Below are 27,559 nucleotides of genomic sequence, written 5' to 3'. Positions count from 1 at the left end.
AGATATTCTGAGATCCCACAGCTTAACATGGTCAATATAATCAAAGGCCTTTCTACACCAAGGTTTGAGGGTGTTCTTTGGCTTTCTCAATTATCCAATTATCAGCAATAATGGGTCCTGTTCCTTGGACTTTTTGAAAACCAGCATGAATATCTGGCATATCTCTTTACATGTAAGGCTCTAATTTTCATTGGATGGCCAGATGCAGTACTTTGCAAACATGTGATATTAAGGAAATTGAATGAAAGTCTGTAGACTCTGTTAAATCTCCTTACTTTGGTATTGGCATATAAACTGTCCTCTTCCAATCTGTTGGCCACTATGTGGTTCTCTAGATTTGCTGGCATGATTTGGTGAAAAATTTTAATAATTTTACTCTTGCTTATCATATTTCTATAGATATTTCATCCATTTCTGTAGCTTTCAGATTTGGTAATGATTGGAGTACTGATTTAATTTTATCTCCTAGTACTAAAGATTCTTCCAAATAGGAAATATTTTTGAAGGTACCATGGATATTAACATTGCACAAAATTTTAGTATGCCCCTTCCACCTCTTTTGTTCTTTGAATTAATAACCAACTCTCTATTGATATCTGTCAGAATACTAATTTAAGGCTGGAACCTTCTTCTGAGCTTGGATATCTTTGGGAAAAAAAATCCTTATTTTCCTATGTCTACTTCCATTTTTAAAGCTTTTAGAGATGTTGAAATACAACTTCTTGTCTATTCAAATAGCTTCCTGAAGTCCTTTGTTAAATTCTTTCTTAAGGCTTTGGCATGTTCTCTCTTTATGGCAATTTCTTCTGTCTCTTTTTGAGAACCAATGTGCTTTCTTCTCTTTCTTCATCTTTGATAGTCTCTTTTACATTTACCCTTATCTTTTTAAAATTTGATTTCACAGTTCTTTGGGTTCACTATGATTGAGATTTAGGGTTTCAAAGTGAGTTGCTCTCCTTGAAAACTTTGTGTGCATAGATCAAGATCATATCATGTTGGTTTTGTTCTGCTTTAGCTTGACTTGGAACAGTTCATGGCTATGTCTCTGCTGTTATCATGCTGTCTTCCACTTTCTTGAACCAATAATATAGTCAATTCGAGTTTTGTATGCTCTGTCCTGGTAATATCCATGTATACAGGCATTATTTGGATAGTTTGAGGACTGTATAAACAATGAAGAAATCATTGGATTGGTAGATCCAATAGGTGATTATTTTGTTTCATTTTTGTTTCCTTGGCCACATATCCAATTATGTTTTTTTCATTAGTTTCCATATTTGGCATTCCAGTCTTCACCAACAAGCAGCACATTTTGCTTCCATGGTCTGTGATTTCAGTTCAAAACTGATCAGAAGATCCCTCCTCTTCCTCCTCTTCCTTTTCATCAATATTTGAAGCATAAACTTGGCTGATTGTTAGATTAATGGATTTTCCGCAAATTCTTTATTGATATACTGAATCACTGACAGCACTGAACTCAAGTACACTGAGTATGAAACCCAGACAATTCTTTCTTTGCTATTTCACAGTAAACAGAATTATATCTGGACCGAAAGTGTCCAATTCCAGGACATTTTAATTTGCCGATTTCAATGTGTCATCACCAGAGAAAGAACTAAGCCTAAATATTGTTGACTATAAACAGGAAATAATCTCTTAAAAATAGAACATCTTGCCTGAAATTTTGTCTCATTTGATTAAAGAAATTTCATCACTCACTTCAATGTAAAAAAATTTATAAAATCATTTTAAAGAAGTGAAAGGTTATCTCAAAGACATTTTTAATTTCTTTCTCAATTCTCACAAAATTAAAGGTAAGTCTCAAATTAATTATAACACTGGCTGTGTGACACAGACAAAAGTGTCAGGTTGATAAAGGCTTTCATTTTTGTAATCTCAATATATTATAAGCTGTATAGCTATGCATTGTGGAAAAAGATAAACTATTTCAAGCTTTGATTAAAACCCTTTCAGAAATTTCATTCACATATGCAATATGTTTTACAACTTCTTACAGAAGATTATTAGAAAGTCTGTGTTACTATTTTACAAGAGAACAACAGACTAAAAAGTAATATACTTTTTCTTTGACTTATAAAGATGACTACTTCAACTACTCATTTCTCTGGTATCTTAGAGGCACACATGGGTGGAAATCTTAATGAAAGCTATTTGGTTTTGCCAGTTTCCTAAACAATAGGAAAGTGAAGAACAATGGTTTCAATTGGGCCTGGTAGGCAATCGTCAGGCAATGGTTATTTTTCAGTAGAAGAACCATGGAATCCCTATAGCTTGCAAAGGTCACCAGCTTGGACTATTGAAATATCCTGATACTATTCATGGATAGTGTTATGAAAAGCATATTGTATAAATTGTAACCAAAGCAGGTTTAACTGTTGTGAAGACTAAACAGCTCAGGAAAAATTGCAATTGATATAGTACCTGTGATTGTGTGTACATGCTTGAAGCTACTGTTCCAAACTTTACATCTAGTGACAGCTGGAAGCCCAGCAGCACTGATGAACCTGTTCCTTTGGGGAAGCAACTCTATCCAATTCAGATTCACTTCATTCATGAGTCTTTCCCCTTGCTGTATTCATCTTTACTTTGTCTGGATTTAATTTTAGCTTGTTCATACAGCATATTATTGAGATTAAGCAATGTTCAAGGGTACCAACTGCTCCCTTGGAGTTAGGTGGTAGGGAACTAGGTGTAATCTGCATATTGATGGCATCCCATTCCAAAGCTCCAAAATTACAGTTCCTATAGCAATTTCCTATAGTGTTTAAAGAAAACAGGGAACTAAACATAAACCCTGGGAGGTCATGTATCAAAAAACTAGGACCTAGTCTTCTGTCACCATTTTTTTTTTGGGGGGGGGGGATTAAATCCCGAAAAACAGATGCTTTACCAGCAACTGATTTAAGATTAAAAGCAGGATTTTAGGATTAGGAGACAACCTTCATCTTAATGTATTTTCATTTCTTTGTTTAAACTACAGATGAAAAGAAGGGAAGGCAGCCAGGCAGCCTTTATTTTTCTGTAATGGCCAGTTGACAAATTTCCCGCCCTCTCACACACCAGGGATTATTTCTCCTCAATACATTTTATGATATCAAGTCACAATTAATAAAATCAGAAAACTGAGGCAACTGTTCCTATCAAAGCCACAACTCTCTCCCTGGGCTCGTACAGGAAGATAAACCGATTGTTCCACCCTCAGGAGCTCATAGAAGAGCAGCCCACTTTGGATGTAACCCCACACCCCAGCTCAGTATTCCTTTTGCATCTCTGCAGACAGGTGTTAGCTGGGCAGGACTTCAGAACTGCTGGTCCTGCAAAGAGAACTGGAAGGGCAATTTTATCTTTCCATATGTTTCTAATCAACACCATCACTGTACTAAAACGTTGAAGTAAATCCCATTAAACTCAATGGAACATATTATATTTAATTAATGTAGTGAATAATTTTTATTTTGCTGTTCCTCCAGGGGACTCAAGACTATATATATAATTCTTTGACATCCGATGTAACTCTGTGACAACTTGTGAGTGAAAGTGATTCAAGGCAGGGGTGAAATGCTCCCAGTTCGCACCAGCTCACCCGATTAGGTAGCAATGGCAGCTGCTGGTTCAGAGGACCGGTAGCAAAAATCCCTGCCCCAACCCCGTCTCTACTGAGCCGCACCATCAGCAGAGGGTTTTTTTTACTTTTAAAAGTTTTTCTTCAGTCAAAACATGCCTTTAAAAGTAAAAAAAACAACAACAACCCTCTGATGATTGCGGGGCTGAGCAGAGATCATCAAAACCCTTTAAAAGTTTTTTTTAAAAAAACCTCTTCAGCCGAAGGGGGAAAAAAACAAGAAAAAAACCCGAGGTTTTAAAAGCCTCCTCTGAGGATCCCAGAGGAGTTTCCTGATCCTCACAGGCTTTTAAACTCACTTTTTAACAGCCCCCACTTACAAGAGCCCCCACCCATGCCCATCCAATTCCCCCTCCTCACTTACCTATAATTACTGCTCTTTCGGGCTGGCAACGCCATGCTTTCTTCAGCTACTGAAGAAAAAAAAAAGCTTGCTTTGACTTCCTGCTTTGCTGGCTGAGGAACTCTGGTATTTGAAGTCCACAATAAAATAAAATAAAATAAAATAAAATAAAATATTTGTGCACCTTTCTGAGATTTGGTGTGTTTCTGTAGTGTTTCACTCTAACTACACAAACACACAAAATCTCAGAAAGCTGTATGTGGCATTTTGTGTGTGTGTGTGTGTGTGTGTGTGAGAGAGAGAGAGAGAGAGAGTTGTTTGTGTGTAAAGTGTGAAAGTTGGTGTTTGAGCTTTTTGTGGCTGAGTGAAGTGTGAAGTGCAGCTGCTTTTACATTGTGTGTGAGTCAGTTGTGTCATGTTGTGTGTGTGTAAAGTGTGAAAGTTGGTTTTTGATACCTCTTATTGTTTTTTATACTTTATTATTTTTATTATTTATTGTTATTGGCCACGCCCACCCAGTCATCTGACCACCAAGCCACGCCCACCAATTAAGCCACGCCCACAGAACCAGTAGGGAAAAATTTTAGATTTTACCCCTGATTCAAGGTCATCAAAAACTCATTTGTTTAATCCCAAAGACTGCTTCTACAATATTAGTCCAACTCTGACTAATATGGACATGCACAGATACTACTCCTTACATTGTCTTATACAAATGAAGTAGCGTAGCTGGAGCAATAACAATTCAATAACATCCTAGAATCGATGGGATTTCATTTCAGTTTCAAATTTTCCAAGACACAACAAAGCCACGACTCAGATTAGGAATCTTGTACTACTCGATGATAGAAGTTATGATTTTGACATTTCATACACTGCCTTCTCCAGTGCTGTCAACACACCCAAATAAATCCTTGTACAATTTTCTCAGAATTGCAAAAGTAGCTTGTAGGAATTACTGCTTCCCCAAAAAAGAAAAATGGAAAATACTTTTGTCCAATAGTATTACAGGGTGAAGAAGTGGACATTTATCAAGCAAGACACATGACGTCTTGCTTCAAAAACTGGAAATTCAACTGTACTAATTGTATCAAACATCACAAAGGCGCAGCATGAAGAGTGTATCAGCATTCTACGTAACCCACGTTTGCTACGTAAGCAGCAAAGTATATTTTCAGCTAGTTAGTAACTAGGGTTATCCTGCAGTTATCAAGTGTGAGTTAAGCACTCATATAAATGTGTTTAATAAATAAATAAATAAACCCCGCTTCCATGAGACATATCTTGTGATTATCTACCTTCATGGAAGTGGGGAGGCCAGCCCTGAGTTGATTTGCACAAGTGTCCTCTCTCCAATTAGTCCAGGGACTTTTCCTTCCAAGGCATCAGGCCTGACCTCTACTGTGAATCCACACTAATGCCTGAAATGCAACTTGGCTTAGGAAGTTGTGTTGAAGGAAAATATTAAAAACTGCATGTGTGAAATGAACAAATTGGAGGGAAAGCTCCTTGTTAGACACAAAAGAAGAAATGAGGGGTGCTTGATGCTCTCTGAACTTGGTTGTTTTCTTGCAGATGTTTCATTGCCCAAACTAGGGTAACATCTTCAGTGCCAGCATTCATTACCTAGTTTGGGTAAGAAACTTGGTTGTCTGCAAGAAAACAACCAAGTGCGGAGAACGCCAAAGACCCTTCATTTCAACCTTGAGCTACAAATATTCTCCTTCATTGGTACAAAAGAAGAAAGGCATCAGCCCCTTAAAAAGGCTGGGTGAAGCCAGCTGTTTTCCAAAAAATTTGGAGCTTCTCCCTTAATTAGGTCTTCATGCCACAAAGCAACCGGCTTGTTTGTACAGATCTTGGTTAGGCCAAAAGTCTTCTTCTGCCATACATTTTAAAAGCTTGCTACATTTTAGTTATTTCTTGAAGACTGTGTTTAGAAAAGCTCAGTCAAATTTTACAATTTTTGATTGTAATGTTGAAATATGTATACTCATGTATGCATATTTCAACTCTGCTAAACAAATATTTTATTTTAACTCTGCTAAACAAATAATTCCATCAACACTGTCAAACTATTTACTGAATCTGCACTACTATTAATCTTCTCATAGTTCCCATCACCAATCTCTTTCCACTTATGACTGTATGACTATAACTTGTTGCTGGCAATCCTTATGATTTATATTGATATATTGACCATCAATTGTGTTGTAAATGTTGTACCTTGATGAACGTATCTTTTCTTTTATGTACACTGAGAGCATATGCACCAAGACAAATTCCTTGTGTGTCCAATCACACTTGGCCAATAAAATTCTATTCTATTCTATGTGAAGAGTTCAAAAAAATTCCCAAGTCCTGGAAACAATAGAGCTGTTCTTCACTGAAGCTATATGAGGGGTGTCCCAGTCCGTCTGGCTTTCAGGGCATAGTTAGATTTTTGAGGCATTCTTGTGGACATTCTTGAGTAATAGCTGTAAATTCGCATTCACAGAATAACTGCTAAAGGGGGATGTAACCAGTTATAGAGCACTGATATGTCAGAAGACAATATGCCCTTCAATTATTCCCTCTTATGCACTGTGCTCCATACTACCTCTAAATATCTTTGGGTCCTCCACCCACAGGGTAACTAAACACCCTTTTAAAGAAAACATTCAGGCTGCAGAAGTTCAGTTATTTAAAAAAAAAAAAAAAAAGAGGCATTTTCACTTTTTCAATAAAGATGATTCTGGGTTTATGTTTTCCTTTCCAGCTTGCTTCCCTTTTTTTTTTTTTTTAATGTAATGATCAGTTGGGTCAGGCAACCTAGTACCAAGAAAAGTATGTGTTATCACACTGACATTCCTTGGTGACACACTGGTGATCCCTTAGCTAGGGAGAACCTCTTTACTCCGTACATTAAACCTTCGGTAAGTTTTTTTTTTTTTAATTTGCATTTATATCCCGCCCTTCTCCGAAGATTCAGGGCGGCTTACACTATGTTAAGCAATCATCTATTTGTATATTATATACAAAGTCAACTTATTGCCCCCAACAATCTGGGTCCTCATTTTACCTACCTTATAAAGGATGGAAGGCTGAGTCGACCTTGGGCCTGGTGGGACTTGAACTTGCAGTAATTGCAAGCAGCTGTGTTAATAACAGACTGTCTTAGCAGTCTGAGCCACCAGAGGCCCTTATTATATTTTAACAATTTTTTATCTCTAAAATTAAAACACAAAATTGGGGAAAAGCAAGAAAAAAAACCAAGACAAAACAAGCAAACAAACATCAGTCATTGACAATAAAAAATTTTTAAAAAATCATGTCTATGAAAAATAACAAATGACAAATATATCATTAAACATAAAATGTTCACCCTGGTTGAATGCTGAAAAATATATCTGAATTATGTGGTACATTCTCCCACCCCCACCCCCACTTGGATAACTGGTCTACAAGTAATTAGAACCTTTGCCATCTATATTTAATAAAAATACTAAATACGTTTATATATATTTATTTGTTTTCGTAGGTTTTCACAGGTATAGGTATAGGTATAGTGTACCTATAGTGAGTATCTTGGCAACGTTTCGACGAGGTCTCACTCATCATCTTTAGGCTGGTGCTTTCAGCTTTGTGCTTGTGCGAATGATGATAAGTGAGACATTGTCGAAATGTCGCCAAGATACTCTCAACCTTTCATGGGAAAAGACCCGAATACGCCAAGACCTACATATCTATACCTGTGAAAACCTACGAATATATATATATATATTCAAATCTAATCTTCAAAGCACCTCTGTTAACTGTCTGTTATTGTATTTGTCATGCAGAAAGATTTTATATCCTTCTCCACACCGTGTGATTCTGCTGGTTCCATGCCACCTGCACATACAGTAAGAACCATGGAGAGATATGCCTACATCTCCTTGAAAAGCGAAGGTTATTCTTTTTAGCTGTTACTTAAAGATTAAAACTACTTCTATTGTATTTAGAATTAAGTTATGATAGAATAAATCTACAAAGAAAATGGATTGCATTGAACAAAAAAGTTGCATTCATTAATTCAGAAGTTAATTATACCTTCTTTAAGAAGATAGCTGAATAATCAAAATTTAATGCTACTTTTAATTTCTTCATCTTAGTACTCTGTCTTCTGACATTGGTCTTCCTTTAGAGGAAGTTTTGATATAAGACATTATAAATCTTGTAATTAGGAAGTTGCTTTTTTTTTCTTTCTTGCCAAAAGAGGCAGATTTAAAATTTGAATGGTTCTCCTCTCAATTGTTCAGGCATGACCTTCTTAAACACTTGGATGAAAGTCAGGAAGAAGATTTTATAAACTCTATGTCCCAAAATGAAATAGTAGTCAAAACACTCAGGTTCTCACTTATAAAAGTTTATTAGAAAAATAAATAAAAGCACCAAGATCCTCAGTCTTGGTCCAGCACTACGTCCAGCACTCAAATTTTACAATGTGTTTTCTCCTCATATTGATTCACTTCATGTGCCATGAATTCCATGAAAAATTTTAAGGATGTGTTGGCTGACATTAAGAAACATTTGCTTTATTCTTTTTACCAACTATAGCAGGTCGGTTGATCAGGCTAAATTTGATAAACAAAACGTTGTTTTCCTTTGTCTTCAACAGATTAAAAAAAAAAAAATACCGAAGATCCAACACCTTAATGAGAATGTGCCATTCTAAGTTAGGTTCCTTCAAAGAAATTACGGTAAGTTTCTTCAAAACTGAAACAAAGAACAAGCACGGTAGGTTCAGCATTTTTCATTTGGCACATAAGCTATGAATCTTTTTTTTTTTTTTTGAGATTTAGTTGAAAATGTACAGCAAAGTCATTGTAAGCATGAAATATATTATCTAAAGCATGAGAGCAACAAGTAGATTATGCTTTTTTATAACATATTTGACATGCCATAAAATGATGCCTAAGGCTCATGCGCTATGGTGAAATGATAGAGAGAATCTCTTGAGACAGGCATTTTTAAAAAAAACCCTCCTGAGATATTTTATTAATGTGTATTAATAGCTAAATGGGAATACTTTTTTGGATTAGGTTATGATTTACAGCTCAGAAAAATCGCATCAAATCTAGCTGCTCACAAGATGGCAACTAGGAATTGCCTTCAGATAGGAGTATCATCACAAATGGAGAATATAGATGTCATGGAGCTTTGGAAAGGGAATTAAATAAGTAAAGAATGACAGTGAAAATGCATAGCAAAGACGAAAATGTTAATAAAAAATAGGCACAAAAGAGGAGGTGTGCATTCATTGAGTGTACATGAAGCAAATGTAAGTCCTCCACAACCAATTGTATACATTTCATTGGCATAAAAGAGTTCGGATATAGAAGACTGATTTTTAGAACACCCTTTTCAGATCACTGGGCATATCAGAATATATAAGTAGTCCTCAATTTACAACAGTTCATTTAGTGACCATTCAAAGTTACAACAGCACTGAAAAAAGTGCCTTATGACTGTTCACACTTATACATGACCATTGCAGCATCCCCATGGTCATGTGATCAAAATTCAGACATTAGGCAATTGATTCATATTTACGACGGTCACAGTTGTAATAAATTGAGGATTACCTGTAGTTATCCTTTGGATTTCATGGGTTCTGAATTTGTCAGCCGTACCAGACTAGATGTGAGCTGTGTAGGAAAGCTAAAATACTTTTGAAGTATCCAATCTGGGTCAGTCACTGGGACCAGAAGTTTAGACTTCCGAGCTTTTGGACTCATGCTGGAGCCCATCCTCAGGGAACTTCTCTCTACCAGAATGTGTAATATTTATGTGGTGCTTGGTTGGTTGGAAGACAAAACCTCTGTCCCGGTGACTGACCCAGATTGGATCCTGAAACATTATCCTGGGACACGAATATTTGCCTTCATTTGTAAAATGTTTTTATTGAGAGTGGCTCTTGCAGAGTTTCTGTTGTGCCATACCTCCTCCCCAGTGGTGAGTTTCAAATTTTTTTACTACCGGTTCTGTGGGCGTGGCTTGGTGGGCGTGGCATGGCTTGGTGGGTGTGGCTTGGTGGGCATGGCATGGGAAGGATACTGTAAAATCCCCATTTCCTCCCAATCAGCTGGGACTTGGGAGGCAGAGAATAGATGGTGGCAGGGCCAGTCAGAATTTTTACTACCGGTTCTCCGAACTACTCAAAATTTCCACTACTGGTTCTCCAGAACTGGTCAGAACCTGCTAAAACCCACCTCTGCTCCTCCCCCTTCTTATAGCCTCATGAGTTAGGAAGGGGTCTGTCTGAGTCTCTTTTACGTATTTTAAAGTATTAAAGTTTTTTTTCCCCTTGTCACTTTGATAATGGAAGCTTGCATATCTCCATCAAAGTCAACTTCATTACTCTGTATGGAATCCTAGCTTCAGGTTTGAGTGTAGGCAGACAGAATTACATAAGATTCTGCTGCGAGTCCATATGCCAAGCATGGAAGAGGCATAGCTCATTCTCCTCCTTCCTTGCATGTATTAAATAACACTACTGACACAAGGGCACTCGGCCCATTCCAATAAATAACACGAGCACAGCTGATTTATTTCTCATTAGGAAATCCTTTGTAGCACTGGAGATATTTAATTGTTAACCTGGCAGGCACGAGACAATAAGAAAAAGCATGGGAAGTAAATTATTCATTTTTCTATCAGTAATTTGTCTTTTCTCCAGTGCCCCCTTGCTTATATTTGAGGCTGGTTCGTGGAATCTTGCACTTAGATTGCAGTTAACATTTGGGAATTGCCTGAACTTAGCTTACATATAATGACCATTAGACTTCCTTTAATTATGCTCATTCCAATGAGGCATTTTTAAATTGGGGATAATCTGGTAGTTCCATTTTATACATGTTTACTTAAATCCTATTGAGAGCAATTAGGCACAATTCCTGAGTGATGTGCACCGAGTAATTATACAGTATTTTTACCTTCTCTTCTGTTCAAAATTATTTGATGTAATTGCTTAGACTAGTAAACTCTGCACTAATAAACTTAGCAGTATGCTATTGTCCAAACACTGCACAAAAGTAGTATCATGAGAACTGAGGTCAGACATTTTATAATACAAATTTCAGGGTGGCATGATTGCAGTAAGTAGCACACAAATGCAGAGGTAATGTCATGCATATTTAAAATCCCTTCCTATCAGAGACTGGTTCAATGTTTAAGCAACTGTATATCACACAAATCCAACCAATTGTGGTTTATCTATCAAATATGTTTAAATAGACACCCCTCTGTTTCAATACAGGTTTTCTGTAGGTAAAGTCTTCTCGAACTAAAGCTAAATTCATGGTGGATGTATCCATAAAGCTTATTTAGCCACAATATAGAAGTGGCTTTCCATTTAATCTAGGGTGCTAATTTGTTTTGTTTTATGTGTCTGATTTCCCCAGTCTAATTTCCATATGCCAGTTATGCAAGTTTCCTCTTCATTCCAAGCATCTCTGTAGACCAAATTAAAGGCTCTTTAGGACTTGGGAGCAGTTTCTATTACTTTTGCTAATTTGTAGACCCGGGAAACTAATGCCATCAACCTGTTCAACCTGTTCTGTGCAACAAGGTGCAACTGGATGCAACAAGGTGACCATGAATACCAGTTGACCAAGTTGACTGTCAACAGCATAATAAAGAAAAGAACCAGCCAACTAATGATATAAGACAAATAGGAGTATTCAGAGTATTCAGAGTAATTCAGGATTATAATAGGTAATACTAGTCTGTTTATAGATCTGAACATAACAACAGCAGAAAGCAAATCTTCAGTAAAAATTATAATAACTCTATTTATAGTTTATTGGGTGCTGATTTCCATGTGTGTGTGTGTGTGTTTTTGTGTGTGTGTGTCTTCTGGAGTTCTCTTGTATAATTTAACCACTTAACCTTTATATACCATTTCAATTGCAATACCGGGCCGTAATAGCTCAGGCTGGTAAGAAGCCTGTTATTAGAACACAGTAGCCTGCAATTACTGCAGGTTCAAGCCCGGCCCGAGGTTGACTCAGCCTTCCATCCTTTATAAGGTAGGTAAAATGAGGACCCAGATTGTGGGGGGGGCAATAAGTTGACTTTGTAAATATACAAATAGAATGAGACTATTGCCTTATACATTGTAAGCCGCCCTGAATCTTCGGAGAAGGGCGGGATATAAATGTAAATTAAAAAAAAAAAACCGTAAAGAACAATTCTTGACCATGCCTATTGTAGGAAAAGATACAATTTGAAAAACAGAAACTGCTATTGTTAAAATAATAAGTGGTAAGTAATGGACATCATGTACACACTACATTTTAACTAATCTCTTTAGTGTATTATTGTTCATTATGACTCATGAGTCACGCGTCCAATTTACAGTTTATAATCTCCTACTGAATTAATGCTTTCCATATGGTATCTCCAACGCAATGCCTACAACCTATTTATTGTGATTTTTATAAACATCAAGTACATGCTGTTCAAAGACTTAAAGGATGCCTCTTGAACCACATTATTCTTCTTTATTAGAAGCTCAGTAATGTGATTTCTCCTTTCTTTTGATACTTGCAGTATAAAATTATTACAAATCAGTAAGTAGCTTTTTTTAAAGTAATAATATATAATCATCTCATGTGGAAAAAAAAAACCTTATTCAGTAGATAAAAGTGTTGGAACAAATATATTTATATAACCTTAAAACACATCAGCCACTATTACACGTTGTACCAGAATAGATGGTTAGACAAAGAAAGACCTGTACATATGTTAAATATGCTCTGTATTAATTCAGTTGAAATTATACAATTTTAGTAACAGCTTCAATTAATTGCCTAGTTTCTTAGTTGCATATTTATTTGATTCTATATTTACTACAGGCAAACACTATTCCATTCAGTAAGGTTTAGCTTTAGGTAAATGCAAGATTACAGTCCTTGCCTATAGAACTCAAATCCCAGTTTTTTGTTGTTTTGTGCATTGTTCAAGAAATTATACATATTTATTACCTTCTGCAGTGCTTTTAAGACACAATATGGTTCAATCTACACCCATAATATAACAAGTCTTGGGCTTCTGCTCCACCTCCCTTCTCCTCTTTGACAGTTTTATGGAAGAAATGTTTACCACATTTAGAAAAACAACAACACAGTTCTTCCTTGATCTCCCAGCACAGAAACTGTGTGTACTTAGAATCTGGCAAGACAGAAGAAGCCAGGATCAATGTACTTTTTCAAGCTGTGGCTTCGAACACTTGTCTTAGTTTTTTTAAAAAATTAAAATCCATCAAACAGGCCTTTCTAGCAAGAGAAACTAAGTGATGGTAGTCAGAGAATTTTCTTATTTGATACCCACTTAATTTATAGTTCAGGCTAAACACAGCTAAGATAATGGGCTAAGAAGCCCAAGCAGCACCTTGTATCTGATACAATACAATATCTTTCTTTTCTTTCATCATCACAAAACAAAACAGACTAGGATATTGTAATGTATTACTGTAAGTTTTGGCGGGAGTTTTAGGCGGGAAGTATCTCGCTTCTGATTGGATACAGCCTCTGGCTGAAGTGTATATAAGGAGAGGTTTTTCTCCAGAGTTTTGCTGGGTCACACTATATTAAAGAGCTGTTGTCACTAACCTGGTCTCCTGCCTCGTCAATACCCAAACCTAACATTGGCGACGAAGGATGGGATTTTGAGGCAGAGCACCAGAACAGAGCTGAACTCACTACGAGAATCAAACCCAGCAAGGTGACGGCGAATGCAGCGATGACCGGCTACACGCCACCCACTCCGTTTGACCCTGCCCAGGAGACATGGGGAATATATATGACCCGTTTCAAAAGTTTCCTGGAGGCAAACGAGCTACAGGGAGTCTCCGACAACCGCAAACGGGCTTACTTCATAAGCCACTGTGGGTCCGCAGTCATCGCCGTCGCAGAAGCCCTAGCGGAGCCAACACCGCTGCACTCCGTATCGTGGCAGACCCTTCAGACCCTCCTGAAGAATCACTACGCACCAGCCCCGTCCAAATACGTTCGACGGTACGAGTTTGGGGAGCGCAGGCAACAAGAAGGCGAGTCTATCAGCGACTACATGGCAGCCCTGAGACAAGCCTCCAAGCATTGCCGGTACCGCGATCTGGACGAAGAGCTGCTGGAACAACTTATACGGGGGGTCAGAGACATCCGTTTGAGGAGACGGTTGCTAGCCAAGAGCAACCTGACATTGGCAAACGCTCTGGACGAAGCCAGAGCCCATGAGATGTCCAACCATGCAGCAGACACCTTACAAAAGCGACTCACGCCGATGGCGGGCGCAAAGCCGAGCACAGTCCACCACGAAGAAACCTATCGTGAGTCAACCAGCGAAGAGGAGGAAGAAGTCCACTACACCGGAAAATCGACAAGTGAAGACCCGGAGGAATGCGGAAGTTGCGGGGGGCGACATCAGCGCCAAAGATGTAAGTTCAGGGACGCCATTTGCCGGCGGTGTGAAAGGAAGGGGCACCTGGCTCAAGTCTGCCGAGCACCCCAACCTTCCCGCCGAAAATTCAAATCGGCCAATCAGAGCGGCTCTGAGTCAGAGATGCAAACCCCACATTCCCGCCGAAAATTCAAACCAGCCAATCAGAGCGCGAGATCGGCGAGGCGACCCGCGATTGGCCAGGAAAGAAAGAGCGCGAAGTCAAACCGAATGACTGTTACCATAGACCACGCAGCTACCCGCATCGAAGAAAAGATCTTCACAAACCCGACAATTGAAGGCGTACCGTGCCGACTGGAAGTAGACACAGGATCAGCTATCACAATCATGTCCTGGGACACTTTTGTGAAAGCCTTGCCGCACATCGCAAAGCGCAAGCTACAGAAACAACGGCTCCGGGTGCAGGATTACCAGGGCAACCGCATCCCTGTTCGAGGGACAACGACCGTCGAGGTCAAGTACGGGACATACGAAAAGACCCTGCCCATCACGTTAGTCGAGGGAACCTTGCCAAGCTTGCTGGGGCTAGACTGGTTCCGGGCGTTGGGAATGGGGGTGACTGGCGTCCACCGAGCGGATGCAACCTGCAAAACGCCCTAATGGAGGAATTCGCAGACGATTCGAGGACCGTTTAGGCAAGTACAAGGGGACCCCTATCTCCTTCAATTTAGACCCCCAAATAGCTCCCATTAGGTTAAAGGCAAGGAGGGTTCCTTTTGCACTCAAACCTAAAATCGACAAAGAGTTAGATAAATTAGTCAGCCAGGGGATACTAGTGCCAGTTGACCATGCCAAATGGGAGACGCCAATCGTCACCCCTATAAAACCAGACGGGTCCATAAGAATTTGCGCTGATTACAAGGCTACCTTGAACAAAGCATTGCAAAAGAGCGCCTACCCAGTTCCAGTAGTGCAACACTTATTGCACTCACTAGGGCACGGACAAGTTTTCGCCAAATTAGACTTGGCACAAGCGTACCAACAGCTACCCGTAGATGCTAGCACAGCTGAAGCCCAGACCATTGTAACGCACCGGGGTGCCTTTAAGTGCACCCGGTTACAGTTCGGGGTGAGTGTGGCCCCGGGGCTATTCCAAAATTTGATGGAGCGGCTCCTACAAGGGTTACCGGGAGTCGTACCCTATTTCGATGATGTGTTGGTATCAGGGGAAGATTTAAGAGAACTGGGGAAGCGATTAAGGAAAGTTTTGGCCATTTTTAGGTCGGCAGGATTAAAAGTCAAAGCAAGCAAGTGTCAGATAGGGGTCGAATCTGTTGAATTTTTGGGCTATAGAATAGACAAAAAAGGAATTCACCCCACTGAGAGCAAAGTCAAGGCGATAAAGAGAGCCCCAGCACCCAAAAACAAGACAGAACTCCAGGCTTTCCTGGGTCTGGTAAACTTTTACGCCGTGTTTTTAAAAGACAAGGCAACCGTTGCTGAACCGCTGCATAAATTGCTTGGAAAAAACACTGCTTGGTCGTGGGGGAAGTCAGAGAATAGGGCATTTGAGGCAGTAAAAAGTTTGCTATCAAGCGATAGCCTGTTAATACAATACAACAACAGACTGCCGTTAGTATTGGTTTGTGATGCGTCCCCCTATGGAGTAGGAGCTGTACTTAGCCACAGACTCCCAAACGGCACTGAAGCCCCTATAGCGTTCTATTCACGAACGATGTCCCCGGCTGAGAGGAATTACAGCCAGCTAGATAGGGAGGCTCTCGCAATAGTGTCAGGGGTGAAAAAATTTCACGAATACGTTTTTGGGAGAGACTTTGAAATTATCACTGACCACAGACCGCTATTGGGATTACTGGCTGGCGACCGCCCAACGCCAGTGGCACTATCACCCCGGCTGACCAGATGGACTATTTTTCTGGCCGCCTACTCTTACAAACTGCAGCATCGACCTGGAAAAGAGCTGGGGCATGCGGACGCATTGAGCAGATGCCCATTGCCCGGGGAAATCGAGGACCCTACTCCGGGCACCCCCGTTCTACTAATTGACTCTTGGGACTCTGGCCCAGTCACATCGCAGGAAGTGGCTCGGGCCTCCTACCGGGACGTTGTTTTAAGAACTGTAATCGGTTGGGTTCAAAGGGGATGGCCCGCTGCGCCGGGCGACCGTTTTAGAGTTTGTAAAGAAAAGAGGGGAATTGTCTGTGCAAGGGGGGTGCCTGCTCTGGGGGGATAGGGTGGTAGTTCCAGAGAAGCTGAGAAAAAAAGTCCTGGAACTACTGCATGAGGGTCACCCAGGAATTGTAAGGATGAAGGGGCTAGCCAGGAGCTATGTTTGGTGGCCCCTAATGGACAGGGAAATCGGTGACAGGGTTGGCGATGCCAGGTATGTCAGGAATCAGACCACTACCACCCACGGCCCCAGTGTTGGAGTGGGAGAAACCCCAAGGCCCTTGGTCCCGCATACACATTGATTTTGCCGCCCTTCCACGGCCAAACATTTCTAATTGTGGTGGATGCATTCTCCAAATGGCTGGAGATCATCTTAATGAAATCCACAACCGCTGGAGCTGTCATTGCAGCACTAAAACACCTTTTCGCCACGCACGGGCTACCGGACACCCTCGTGTCCGATAACGGCCCACAGTTCACCGCAGCATTATTTGAAGGGTACCTGGCTGAAGAGGGCATCCGACATGCCCTCTCAGCGCCGTTCCACCCTGCGTCGAACGGCCTTGCTGAACGTTTTGTTCGGAGTGCGAAGAAGCGCTATCACGAAGCGGCCCGGCGATTGGCAGGCACAGATCGACGCATTCCTAACCGTCCAACACAGGACCCCTGTGTGGCCACCGCCGCAGCCCAGCCGAGCTATTAATGGGGCGGAAGCTACGGTGCCCGCTAGACCGGCTACACCGAACTACGTGCAGGACGGGTTCAAAACAAAACCAGATAGAATCCGGAATTAAACATAGGAGACTCAGTGTGGGCACATAATTACAGCGACGGCCCAAGCTGGAAGAGGGGGATAGTCATAGACAAAACGGGCCCCAAATCTTATCTAGTGGAAATAGACGATGGCAGAGTTTGGAGGCGCCACATAGATCAATTAAGAAACAGATTGAGCGATAAGGCAGAATTAGGCGAAACCAGCCCTGACTATGATTTAATTAACCCCACAGCTGACTGGAGCCGAGAACAAACAGAAAGCGTAGAACCAAACAGAGACTTATCTGAGTCAGGCGAGGTCCAGCGACACCCTCAGGTCCCTCTAGAGGACAGCAGGTCCGAGCCGGCGAATAATCCAGGGCCGGATGGCCGGGAGGAGGAGCTCAGAGGAACGAAAAGCCCCTCCGGAAAGCTCGACTCAACTCCAGAAAGTGAACTGCGCAGGTCCGGGAGAGTCAGGAGACGCCCCACGTACCTGCGGGACTACGTAGAGAAGTAATATGCAAATATTGGCAAAGTGCCTTCTGGGAGGGGAGGAGTGTAATGTATTACTGTAAGTTTTGGCGGGAGTTTTAGGCGGGAAGTATCTCGCTTCTGATTGGATACAGCCTCTGGCTGAAGTGTATATAAGGAGAGGTTTTTCTCCAGAGTTTTGCTGGGTCACACTATATTAAAGAGCTGTTGTCACTAACCTGGTCTCCTGCCTCGTCAATACCCAAACCTAACAGATATTAACAGCTATAAAATAAAATCAGCCTGTGTCTAAAAAACTGGAAGGAAGTTAACTATAGCATTAAAGACACAGAGGTAAAAACTGTAATGCTGCTACAAAATGCAAAATCTATACAAGGCTAACTGAAAAGCAAAACAACAAATTGCAGCAGCAAAAGCTATAACATGAAAAAAAAAAAGGAAGGTTCATTAACAACAGTGCAATAATGAGACATGGTCTGGGTTAGGTTTGATTGACTCTAAGTGGCAGTCAGCGCTTCGTGGATAGTGTGCAGAATTTGGCAACATTTTATGTTATGTAATGGGTGGGGAGGGAGGGAAGTATACTATAAAACTGGTGTGTAGGGCCCAACTGCTGAGTAGGATAGGATAAGGTCCTCTGTAAAATAAGAAAGACAGGAAAACATGCTTGATGGCTTCGACTTGCCATTGCAGAAACACACATTCTCCACAAAGGGATTTTTATGTCCCGTCCTTCTAATACAGAGATGCCAGGGGAGTCTCTTCTGTGGTTAGAGACTTCTAGTTGCATAGGATATGGTGCTGGTGTTGCTATGGACCTTGAGCTGTCGGAGATGGAGAGGTATAGAACCCTATCTAGGTCAGTTTGCTGCTCTGTATCTCTTATCTACCATTCAAACAGTCTCCTGACCTTTCAAATCCCAAGGAGGATACTTTGGGATGCGGGGGACGAGGACCATGTTTTGAACAACTAGCAAAATTTAGTTCCAGAGGGACTGAACTCCATTTTCAGAGGGGCTTAGCAATCATATTTTACTTATCACTTTTAACAGCCCTGCCTTCAATTATACCTATAAAGGGATAGCTGGAAGAACAGATTATTAACAGAGTAACAGGGTTGGAAGGAACCTTGGAGGCTTAAAATGAGAGAGCACGTTCTTGTTCCCTGATCTCTATAGATGACATCTAGTCCAAACCTCTGCTCAAGCAGGAGACCCTACACCAGGGGTGTCCAAACTTGGTCCCTTTAAGACTTGTGGACTTCAACTCCCAGAGTTCCTCAGCCAGCTTTGCTGGCTGAGGGACTCTGGGAGTTGAAGTCCACAAGTCTTAAAGGGACCAAGTTTGGACACCCCTGCCCTACACCATTCCAGACAAGTGGCTGTCTAGTCTCTTCTGAAAAGCCTCCAGCGATAGAGCACCACAACTTCTGAAGGCAAGCTGCTGTTCCACTAGCTAATTGTTCTCACAATACTTCTTTAAAAATTAAAATTTGATAAAATATTTGGGGGTAAAATTCGAAAAGGAGCAAAGCTACATTGTACGCTGCCGAGAGTCACCACAAACCACGAGATGGGCGGCATATAAATTTAGTAATTAAATAATAAATAAAAGCCAGGCTCCATAACGAAGCTTACTTCCAATACTTTAATGGCTACAGATATGTAGAGATCTCATTTTCAGGAGGAGAATTTTAAAACAGCAGAAGGTCCCATCTGGTTGTGATGGTATAACTGCCATAGGCCTTCCTAGGGAAAGAGGAATACAAGATCTCCTGTAAGTGAGATGCTGTCAAATTCAGAAGTGAGATTTATCAGCATGAAGTGAAGCTGTGGAATCTGGCACAGATCTTCTGAATCTGTTCCTCTGCTAAGAAATGTTCTTATTTAAGGAAAATAAGCCCCTTAATTTTTAATACAAAAGGGCTGGCATATTATTGATTCTGTGGAAGAAGCAAATGGCTTAATACTTCGCTGAGTCATCCTTTCTCCCTTGCTGAAAAATAGGAGGATTTGCTAGATTCCAATCCCGAGGAATATAACCATACTTAGCAATAGATGTAAAAGGAAGGCTGGAATGGAGAACCCACCATGCTAAATGGTTTTTGAGTAGTTCTAGAGAGGCTGAATTGTCAATCCCATCCTTCCCAGGTTTAAAATGAGAGAGCACATTCTTGTTCCCGGATCTCTATAGATGTCATCGGTGGTTAAGAGGCCATGTCCCATTACATCATCAGCCCTTCCCATCTGGTCCCACCAAGTCAAGCTGGGAAGTTATGTTGTGGATTGCATCAGCCAAAGAACTCCAACTGCTGGGGTCCAACAAGAGGGTCGTTTCTGCTCTTCACCCTGAGGAATGCTCTCCCTCCCAGAGGTGAAGTGGGACCCCCCACTCTTCTGGTCTTTCAGAAAGATGGGAAAATAGGGTTCTGTGACCTTGCATGGAGAGCCCAGAGGAGCATGCAGTTGTAGCGCTAGTTAGCGCCCTGACAGCCCTCCCCCCATCTTTTAATTAACTTTTAATATTGAATTTTAATCATCCTAGCTTCTTTTTAAATTTTATATATGATTTTGATGTTTTAATATTTTATCTGGACACTGCCCAGGCTCTCTCTGTGAAGGAGATAGGTGGTTACAAATTTGATAAATAAAAATGAATAAATGTCATCTGTCACTTTCTTCAAACAAAGCAGCACGCCTGGAAAATTAACAGCTTTGGAATTAAGCAAAATTGGGAAATCTCACCAAGCTTCAGCTTCCTTAAATGAACAATTTAAGGAAGGCCATGCAGATTTTCAAAGGCCACTTTTTGTCTTGCCCAACACAATGAAAATAATCATATTCCAGTGGCTATAGAGTCTGTGGAATCAAATTCATTAGCTATTGTATTTATTATATAGAGCATAAATTTGCTACTATTATGACCTAACCCTTCTAGGCAGTTCAGTCAAAATTGTTAAAGTTCTATACTAAGTACCCAGTGTGTCTCTAAACCATCTAGTAAGATTGTAATCTGGACTTATTTCCCTGGAAACTCATAGGCAAGTATGCCAACTGAAATTCTGAATTAAATTACTTTTCTATCCCTTGGCCCAGAAAGAGTCTAGTTGAAATAATGAGCTTTCTACCCAGATATTCAACCAAGCTTGTCCAAAACTAGTTCTTGGTATAACATGGGTCGGATTAGGAGACTGGTCTCTTATGTACAATATTTAGCTAACTTCCTTTATCCCTCCCGCAGGAGGTCTTTTACCCTAATTCGAAATGTGTCAGCCCTCTTGGGCAAACCAGATTATAAACATGATTAGTTGATGGTGGTTTATTGTAAGGTTACGTTAACAGAATCTTGCCCAGCTAATTTTTAACCACTGAAACAATTTGGGTGGTCCTTCCTAAATTTCTTCCTCTGACTGTTAATCCGCTGGGGGCTCCTGTCTTTCTTGTCTGGTTGTTTCCTAGGCAGCATCTCTTCCTCTCATTCCCCAAAGGCATCTATACATTCTATTACAATATATGTTTTCTTTTTTCTTTCCTTGAACAGGAAGTTTTAAAATGTTCCAGTTCAAAAGTGACTTTGTTTATGCCCCCTAGAAGAAGTAGAAAGTTTCATGTGTCCTCTTGCAATGTCCTTTTAACATGACTTGATAAGCTGAATTAATAACTCTTCTGACTCCCAGACATGGAAGATTAGTTGAGAAAATCAGTTGCTTCTTTTTAGAGAACAGCTTATAAAAATCCCTACAAGAGTGGCCAAACTTCTTGCAATTGCTGTTGCTGTAAGATGGTTAAATGTCTAACAATGTTCTTAATTTTCTTGAAGCTAAATAATGTTCATTTTTTCCAATGCTCTTTACTTGTTATCCTGACTGTTATATAATACATGTGATATTTTAGTTTGCTTCCTGTCTTTGTCCTGCAAAAATACATTTTTTAAAAATCTAATTTTAATAATTTTTCATTTCCCCTTGTTTTTCCATGACTGTATTAGACTGAATTGTATTGTGATATCCTTGATACCCGCTCTTTGACCACAAATAACTTTAAATGACTAAGTTATGCTGAAGAAGTCAGCAATCCATTACTTCATCTCTGCCTTGCTGTTCAAATCTGATCGAGGTTGCTGCTTGGATCATCCATGGTGATGTGCCAAAATTAGGTTCAGGTGTTTAGGTTTAATAGCAAGTATGATACCGAAGGTGACTCAGACATGAATGAAAGCATGTCACAAGTAAAGACAGATAGCTAGAACTATGACCCTGAGAAGGAGACAGAAAATGAAAATCAGACTGTTCTCTTCCTTTAGGGTGTGAAAAGATGCAGTATACAGGCACAGTAGATGACTTTGTTTATAACGATGATGTATAAAACATGAAAGGGCACTGTGATAGAGTCACCCACAGTCCAGTAGTATTAAAACAGGCATTCCAATACAGAAGCCATAGTATGATTTACAACATTTTCTTAATCTTTCCTATGTAACAAACCAAAAGGAGATATATATATGACTTTAAAAGTTATTGACTTTAAAAAGACCAGAACTATCGCCAAAATTGAACACTTTAACAACAGAATAATCAGAGAAGCCATCGAGATAGAAAAACGCCCACACAGCATGAACAAACGAGATGATACCTCCCGCCTACCAGCCATTTGGAAACCCGCCCTTATTGACAAACGAGTCCTTAACACAAGGAATGACACCAGACCCACACTCACGAGGTCCACACAGGATGTCACCACCACACATCCACCCAGAAAGCACACCCAAACCCACACTGATCAGGAAGCACGACCAAGGACCAGAAGCCAGACCACAGCTGCAACATTAGCCATTTCAAACCCTCCAATCCATACATGCAGCAGACTGACACCCACTACGAAGATGTAGCACGAACACGAACACGAAGCCAAACAGCAGCAGTGCAGCTCACCAGCTCAGATCCCCCTGCAACTCAGACTAATTTGAGCACAACCAAGCCCCCACCCAAACAGGACACACCCCCATCCAATCAGAGCACAAAAATACCCCCATCCAATCAGAGCACAGCCAAGCTCCCACCCAATCAGTTCAAACCCCCACTAGCAGTTAAAAAGGAAGAAACAGCTGCAATCACACATTGCTCCCAGAAGCACGAAGCTGAAGCCTGAAGATGACGAATGAGACTTCGTCGAAACGTCGCCAAGACACTTCCAATTTTACGCGGGAGAAAACCCGAATAACCAAAGATCTACATACAAACACCCGCGAAAACCTCAGAAAACAAATATATATATACTAACATCCAATGGATTCCAGAGAAATAAGATTACCAAACTAATCCAAAAAGAACCCCTCACTAAAACCCAAGACAGAGAGCAAGAAAATGGCACAGCCCTCCTCCCATATATAAAAGGCACCACAGACAGAATCAGCAAGATCCTCCACAAACATAACATCAAGACAGCATTCTGCACAAACCAAAAAATATCCACCATCCTAAGAAACCCCAAAGACAAAATTGAGTTAGAAAATCAAGGAGTATATGAAATCCCATGCACCGCCTGCCCCACCACATACATTGGACAAACCAACAGAAGAATAAGTGCACGCATTGAAGAACACAAGAACTCATTCAAAAAAGAGGAACCAACTTCTTCCCTGGTCCAACACTTTAAACTCACAGGACACGATATTGACTTTAAAAAGACCAGAACTATCGCCAAAACTGAACACTTTAACAACAGAATAATCAGAGAAGCCATCGAGATAGAAAGACGCGCAGACTGCAAGAACAATCCAGATGATGCCACGCGCCTACCAGCCATTTGGAAACCTGCCCTTATTGACAAACGTGTCCCTAACACGAGGAATGACACCAGACCCACACTCACGAGGTCCACACAGGATGTCACCACCACACATCCACCCAGAAAGCACACCCAAACCCACACTGATCAGGAAGCACGACCAAGGACCAGAAGCCAGACCGCAGCTGCAACATTAGCCATTTCAAACCCCTCCAATCCATACATGCAGCAGACTGACACCCACTACGAAGATGTAGCACGACCACGAACACAAAGCCAAACAGCAGCAGTGCAGCTCACCAGCTCAAATCCCCCTGCAGCACAGATTAGACTGAGCACAACCAAGCCCCCACCAACACAGGACACACCCCCAGCCAATCAGAGCACAGAAAACCCCCCATCCAATCAGAGCACAGCCAAGCTCCCACCCAATCAGTTCAAACCCCCACTAGCAGTTAAAAGGAAGAAACAGCTGCGATCACACATTGCTCCCAGAAGCACGAAGCTGAAGCCTGAAGATGACGAATGAGACTTCGTCGAACGTCGCCAAGACACTTCCAATTTTACACGGGAGAAAACCCGAACAACCAAAGACCTATATATATATATATATATATATATATAACAAAATATATATATATATATATATATATATATATATATATATAACCTGTAACCCAGTGGTGAGTTGCTACCGGTTCTCCCCGGTTCGGGAGAGCTGGTAATGGAAATCTTGATGTGTGAGAGAACCGGTTCGCTCCGTCTGTCAATTGGGCCCTCCTGCCCACCCCCACGCTATACATACCTTTATTCCTTTGTTTTTAGCCCAGCTGTAAAGCGTGGCAGAGTGGATTGCCATGCCTTAGCCGTATTTTTATTAAATGCGCTTGCGCTAAGCGCAAGTTTGGCGCACGTGCGAGTGTAGCAAGCAGGTACATGTCAATCACGCGCAAAGTGCGTGCATGAAGCAAACTGGTGGTAAAACCGGTTAGAACGCACCACTGCTGTAACCTTGTTCTTCTGACAGAAAGATCACTGTAGTTGTGCATGCCAATAAATGTAGTTTCAACTATTTTTAATTGCTTTGGTTTCTAATTAAAGTGGGCATCTTTCCCAACACATAGGCCTTTGGTTCCAACATCTTGGATGAGACACAGCCTGGTTACTTCCATACTACTCTTTTCTTATATTTAAGTGATGGTTTGGATTGACTTCTGCTTAAGAAGACCCTGTGTGAAAGTCTGACTTGTGTTTGGATTGATGTGCACTGTAGTTGGCCATGAGCATCGGATTAATTAAGCATCTTCAACCCATTCAGAGTCAAACCATGGTTTGGAATGATTTGGGGGCAGTTTTTTCCATGAATTCTTTCCTTCTAAAATTCCTGCACTAAGTTGTTAATGCTTTCCAGGACTGTGCTGCCTCTTCTAAAAGCAAGCCGAGATATATGCATTGGAAGTCTTCTGAGCTGAATATTTCAGAGGCAAAAAGGAGCTTCCAAACATGTATAGGCATAAAAATAAAACTGTTTTGCAACATCTTGCAAAGACCAAGTTTTTTTTTTTTCTCCCCTTGGGATCAGACAATAGGTAGCAACTGCCTGATCCTGGAAAGAAGAGTTGATACTTTAAGGAGTTGCAGACAGGTAGAACATCTGTGTCCCCTTGGGTCCCAAGGCATCTTTTTTGCCTTTGAATTAAAACTGCTGCACAGCCATTAATGTTTTAAATCTTTCTCACACTATGTGAATGTTGACAGTGTAGAAAAGAATTCAGGGAGCAAAATACCTGCTAGAGGCATGCAGGCATTACATTTTCATTAGCAGCTTATTTAAAACAAAGCTGATTTAAGCTTCGTGAGTGAAAGGTGTCTTGTGTTATTTCCTGTAAAGATTTGTGATCCAGAAAGCAATACAAAAGCCATGAGAAGGGAGGGAGGGAGAAAGGGAGAGAACAATCCACCTGTACAGAACACTCTCAAAAAATATGCAAAAAACAAAAGGATAACTCGCTCTTCAGGTCTTCAACTCTGCCCTTTCAATGTCTAGCATGAGAAAAACTTAAGACAAATATGTTTTTTTAAAAAGAAATCATTGTAATAGTATGGATTTGTGGAAAAGCTGGACAGTTTTCAGCATATAAATCATTCCAAATGTTACAGAAACTAGGACACCTGGGGCTATTTTTTTTTATATGCTATAACTACACAGTACTCCTTTATTGTTACTTTAGCAAGGTTGGAACATACATGGTAAAGATTGGAAACCCCAAACTTCTTTCCGGGAGGTCCTCTGGACTTTCCCTCTCTGGTCCCAGGTCTTGCTATGAAGCAGTGGTTTGGTAGTTCCTCTTCCTGCCTCCTCCTATCCTCTGAGGTTGGCTCACCTTCCTCTGCAGCCCCAGTGTGTGCGGGAGAGAAAGAAAGAAAGGGATCTCTCATCTTGTGACTTCTTGTTCATATTCATTAAAACACTCAAATATTTAAGCAATTTTGTTTTCAACTCATAAGAGGTGTGTTTATTAGAATATTCAGTCCTTCCTTTACCGTTTTTGGAAATAAATCAGTCGCACAGAGGATACACTAAAGCAGTGGTGGGCATGGCCAACTCGATGCCATTCATGTCAAGGGACGCCTCACCAGCCTCTACTCGCCCCTCCCTTCCCAGTCACTCCTCGCCTGCCCGCTCGGGCTCCTTAGGGCCCCAAAAGGTAGCAGTTGTTGGAGCTAAGCAGCCACCATAAGAAAGAATCCATAGTTTGAGGACCCCTGATTTAGTGCAATATAAAAAAATGCAAATAATTTTTCTGCAGACCACCAAAATTTTCTCTTGGACCACCAGTGGTCCACGGACCATCAGTTGGTGACTGCTGAACTAAAGCATACTTTATTGTTTTAAAACCATTTGGGGGAAGCCATTCCATTTGGGTTTCCCCTAAAACAAAATAAACCTGAGGGGTGGGAAATAATTGTTTGCTACTTTTTTCTTCTTCCATACAATCAGTAGGTAATATAGATTTTTTTTTGCATCTTAATATTTTAATGCAGACACACACCCCTATAAACACACACATATGTATATACTGGTGTGTGTGTTATCTCAATTGAAGAGTGAGATAAAGGAAAATGAGACTTAGCACATAAAAATCTAAGCCTACTGCAAATTCCAGTCTAGACATATTTGTCTATTTGTCTGTGTACGTGACACACAACACACACACACACATACACACACACACACACAAAGATAAACTGTAACTACTAAATTGCAGGTATTTAATGTAAAAGAAAATGCTCAGATTATAATAATACTGCAAGTTAGTTTTAAGAAAACCCACCAAAAAACAAACTACAAGAAAAATTGTCTCTTCATTTTCTTTTGCTTTGTTTTTATATGACTGCAATGCTCTTGGGATTTTTGTCATGGGGGGGGGGTGTTAATTTATTGTTTTGTAGTGGTATTCTTTTCATGATTTTCTTGAATGTTGGCACTGACAGCCTCTGGGAACAGATGATATAGAAATAAATTAGATAAATAAAATAAAATAGCTTAAAGTATGAATGAAGGTTGAAATTAAACACCCAGTTCTGTCACTTGAAGAGTGAGATAAAAGAAAATGAGACTTAGCACATAAAAAAAAATCCAAGCCTACTGCAAACATTCTCGTCTAGACATATTTGTCTATTTCTATAGAAAAGGCTTCTTGGAGCCAATGGTCCGCTGGTCCAGTTTCTGGACTTTTCCATCTTCTTAGAGATTTCCAGCCTGAATCTAAGGCAGATGGAAGCCCCTTCTTCACTCTCTTCTCTTCACAGATTTTTACTTCCTAATTTTCAAAGGGTCAAACAAGCAGAAGGAGGGTCTGGAGTCTCTGGGTTTTGTTTTGTTTTAAAGCAGTAGTCTTTTTTGTTTCTTCTGGGATGGAATGT

The 27,559-nt window shown here is 40.6% G+C and overlaps 1 pseudogene; it reads left to right on the top strand.

The window, feature by feature from the left end:
* The first annotated feature begins 13,892 nt into the window (after nucleotides 1-13,892).
* The window catches only part of LOC131195371 (uncharacterized protein K02A2.6-like), a 119,872-nt pseudogene continuing 106,205 nt past the window's right edge, over nucleotides 13,893-27,559 (top strand).

The sequence above is a fragment of the Ahaetulla prasina genome, chromosome 1 (genome assembly GCF_028640845.1).
Source record: "Ahaetulla prasina isolate Xishuangbanna chromosome 1, ASM2864084v1, whole genome shotgun sequence".
Classification (NCBI taxonomy): Eukaryota; Metazoa; Chordata; class Lepidosauria; order Squamata; family Colubridae; genus Ahaetulla; species Ahaetulla prasina.
The sequence above is the reverse complement of the archived record's forward strand: the minus strand, read 5'-3'. Positions and strand labels throughout refer to the sequence as shown.